Here is a 4,688-nt window from a genome sequence, read left to right as displayed (position 1 = left end):
TATTTCATCAGCCAGGCATGGCAGCTCACGCCTGTAATCCCAGCACTTTGAAAGGCCAAGGCAGGTGGATCGCTTGAGTGCAGGAGTTTGAGACCAGCCTGGGTAACATGGCAAAACCCTGTCTCTACAAAACACGAAAATTAGCAGGCCATGGTGGCACGCACCTGCAGTCTCAGCTACTCGGGCACCAGGGGTGGGAGGATCACTTAAGGCTGCAGGACACAGGTTCCACTTAGCTGACATCGTTCCACTGCACTATACCCTGGTGACAGAGTAAGACCTTGTCTCAAAAAAATAATAATCTTGCATATTTCTGTACACTAGCAATTTACACATGAAAGCTGATATTAAAAATAAAATACCATGTATGATTGCTCCATTAAAAATGTAGGTCAGCCGGGCATGGAGGCTCATGACTGTAATTCCAGCACTTTGGGAGGCCAAGGCGGGCAGATCACTTGAGGTCAGGAGTTTGAGACCAGCCTGGCCAACATGGTGAAACCCCATCTCTACTAAAAATACAAAGATTAGCCACAGTGATGGTGTGCGCCCGTAATCCCAGCTAATTGGGGGGCTGAGGGAAGAGAATTGGTTGAACTCAGGAGACAGAGGTTGCAGTGAGCCAAGACCACATCACTGTACCCCAGCCAGGCCAAAAGTGAGATTGTGTCTCAAAAAAAAAAAAAAAAAAAAAGTCAAAGAAATACGTGTCAAAATATTCACAGAACTGTTATGTTAAAACTAAAAATGCTGATGAAGGAAACCAAAGACACCAAATACAGACACATATACAATGTACATTTATTGGAAGATTCTACTGAAAGCAATATGAAATTATACCAAATTGGCCGGGCGCGGTGGCTCAAGCCTGTAATCCCAGCACTTTGGGAGGCCGAGGCGGGTGGATCACGAGGTCAGGAGATCGAGACCATCCTGGCTAACACGGTGAAACCCCGTCTCTACTAAAAATACAAAAAACAGACCGGGCGCGGTGGCTCAAGCCTGTAATCCCAGCACTTTGGGAGGCCGAGGCGGGCGGATCACGAGGTCAGGAGATCGAGACCACAGTGAAACCCCGTCTCTACTAAAAATACAAAAAATTAGCCAGGCGCGGTGGCGGGCGCCTGTAGTCCCAGCTACTCGGAGGCTGAGGCAGGAGAATGGCGTGAACCTGGGAGGTGGAGCTTGCAGTGAGCCGAGATCGCGCCACTGCACTCCAGCCTGGGCAACAGCGTGAGACTCCGTCTCAAAAAAAAAAAAAAAAAAAAAAAAAAAAATACAAAAAACTAGCCGGGCGTGGTGGCGGGCGCCTGTAGTCCCAGCTACTCGGAGACTGAGGCAGGAGAATGGCGTGAACCTGGGAGGCGGAGCTTGCAGTGAGCCGAGATCGCGCCACTGCACTCCAGCCTGGGTGACACAGCGCGAGACTCTGTCGCAAAAAAAAAAAAAAAAAAAAAAAAAGAAATGTGTTAATCCTATGTGTCAATTTGGTATAATTTCTTTTTTTTTTTTTTTTTTTGAGACTGAGTCTCACTCTGTCGCCCAGGCTGGAGTGCAGTGGCTGGATCTCAGCTCACTGCAAGCTCCGCTTCCCGGGTTTACGCCATTCTCCTGCCTCAGCCTCCCGAGTAGCTGGGACTACAGGCGCCCGCCACCTCGCCCGGCTAGTTTTTTGTATTTTTAGTAGACACGGGGTTTCACCATGTTAGCCAGGATGGTCTCGATCTCCTGACCTTGTGATCCGCCCATCTCGGCCTCCCAAAGTGCTGGGATTACAGGCTTGAGCCACCGCGCCCGGCCTGGATTAACACATTTCCTAATCAAGGCATTCTGCAGATACTAACAAAGTTATCCAATTATGTAGAAAGGCAATGAAACAAACAAAAAACCCCAAACCCCGAAATCTAAAATAGCTAAAACATCCCAATCAAAACAGAAAGACTGAAATCACTTCATGTGATTTTAAGTCTTCTAACATAGTAAAAGCACTTTTTTCCTTTTTCATATTTACAGGAAACCTAGTTTGTACTTCCCATTGTCTCGTGTTGCATACTAATGTCACAACATTTTCTTTCCAAACAACAGCCACATTTATGTGGCCTCTAAATTTTCACTCAAGTAACACACTGAAGAAACGTATTAAACAAGTAATCTGGGCTGCAATTTTTTTTTTTTTTTTTTCTTTTTTTTTTTTTGAGATGGAGTCTCGCTCTGTCGCCCAGGCTGGAGTGCAGTGGCGCAATCTCGGCTCACTGCAAGCTCCGCCTCCCGGGTTCACGCCATTCTCCTGCCTCAGCCTCCCGAGTAGCTGGGACTACAGGCGCCCGCCCCTGCGCCCGGCTAATTTTTTCTATTTTTAGTAGAGACGGGGTTTCACCATGGTCTCGATCTCCTGACCTTGTGATCCGCCCACCTCGGCCTCCCACAGTGCTGGGATTACAGGCGTGAGCCACCACGCCCGGCCGCTGCAATTTATAAAAAAGATTTTTAGTGGCCGGGTGCGGTGGCTCAAGCCTGTAATCCCAGCACTTTGGGAGGCTGAGACGGGCGGATCACGAGATCAGGAGATCAAGACCATCCTGGCTAACACGGTGAAACCCCTTCTCTACTAAAAAATACAAAAAAACTAGCCAGGCGAGGTGGCGGGCGCCTGTAGTCCCAGCTACTCGGGAGGCTGAGGCAGGAGAATGGCATAAACCCGGGAGGCGGAGCTTGCAGTGAGCTGAGATCTGGCCGCTGCACTCCAGCCTGGGCGACAGAGCGAGACTCTGTCTCAAAAAAAAAAAAAAAAAAAACTAGCTGGGCGAGGTGGTGGACGCCTGTAGTCCCAGCTACTTCGGAGGCTGAGGCAGGAGAATGGTGTGAACCCGCGAGGCGGAGCTTGCAATGAGCCGAGATCATGCCAATGCACTCCAGCCTGGGCGACAGAGCGAGACTCCCTCTCAAAAAAAAAAAAAAAGATTTTTAGTGTAACTCATATAAAGAAGCACAAAATAAATTTTTTCGAGACAGTGTCTCCTTTTGTCATCCAGGCTGGAGTACAGTCGTACAATCAAGGAAGACTGCAGCCTCAACCTTCTGGGATCAAGCGATCCTCCTACTGCAGCACCCCTAAAAAGTTGAGACCACAAGTGTGCGTGACTCCACCCGGCTATTTTTAAAATTTTTTTGTAGATATGAGCTTTTGCTCTGTTGCCCAGGCTGGTCTTCAACTTCTGGGCTCAAGTGATTTTTCCCACCTTGGCCTCTCGAAGTGCTGAGGTTACAGGTGTGAGCCACCCCACTCAGCCCGAAAAAAATTGCTTCATACCATAATCTGACAACGACATTTCCACAGCTTTTGGCAAAATGCTCTTCTAGTAAAATCTTATCTATTGTATAATAAATATATATCAATAAATATTTGAACAAATACTGATTTTATAATAAACACTTTTGTACAATAATTTTCATGGAACTAGGGTAAAATATATCTCAGGCAACTTCATTGGACACTTTACTAAACAGTAATTCACAAGCATTTTCAACAATCACAGGTGCAGTGAAACCTACATGTCCAGCCAAGAGGAATGTAACCAGCTATCACCACGAAGAAAATTGGGGTCTTTCCCAACCAAGAAGTGCTCCCTCATTTGGCACCGGGTGGAAGTTCAAACCACAAGTATGTACCCAAATCCCAGCCTTACCCTTCAACAATCATAACACCCAAAGTAGTCACCTATCCCAGTTCTTTCATGACATTTTTGGACTAACTGGGGAAGTCTAACCTGCTTTCCTCAGAAAGCCTTATTATGTAATAAACATTCTCAGACCACTTCAGTACATAGCATCATCATTCCCAATATCCAAGTCAAACCTTAGGTGGACGTCAAACAAGTTCTAGTGGAGGCCAGGTGCATGGCTCACGCCTGTAATCCTAGCACTTTGGGAAGCTGAGGTGATTTGAGCCCAAGAGTTGCAGTCCAGCTGGGCAACATTGTGAAGCATCTTTAACAAAAAACAACCCAAAATTAGCTGGGTGTGTTGGTGTGCGCCTGCAGTCACAGCTATTCATAAGGCTAAAGTAGGAGGATCACTTGAGCCGGGGAGGTTGAGGCTGCAGTGAACCCTAATCGTGCCACTGCACTCCAGCCTGTGCAAGAGACCTTGTCTCAAATTTTTAAAAAAATTTTTTTCAAGGTTCTAGTGGAGTGGGCAAAAGTTCAAACTACCACAAAGGTTGTGAGGGTGAATATATGAAGTTCCAAGTTAAAATACCAAACAAAGCAAAACACAATTCCCTTCTGTGTGTCCACCCTTACGAGGAAATTTATGAACATTAATAATTTCAAATTATGTCACTGAGCACAAGAACAAAAAATAGATTGTGTTACACTATTTTTAACCTTATCCCCACATTTTTATCTCATGTCATATTTGTATTTTTGCTTCATAAAAGTGAAAGTGTGTGCCATGGGTCTGATTTGGCACACAAGAAAAAGGCACATAGAAATATGACACAGCGAACATTCGCCAATGGCGATGAACACATTTGAGGGTATAGGATGCTGGAATTGCACTGCTATGGGATTTTCACTGTACCCACAGAAGCATTCTAGGGCAGAGTACAGACACAATCATTCAAGTACTAAATATGATTGCTCATATTCACATTTACCTAAGGATATGTACCCAAAGGACATGTTGTT

Source organism: Macaca nemestrina, chromosome 20 (genome assembly GCF_043159975.1).
Source record: "Macaca nemestrina isolate mMacNem1 chromosome 20, mMacNem.hap1, whole genome shotgun sequence".
NCBI lineage: Eukaryota > Metazoa > Chordata > Mammalia > Primates > Cercopithecidae > Macaca > Macaca nemestrina.
Note: the sequence above shows the minus strand (reverse complement) of the source record.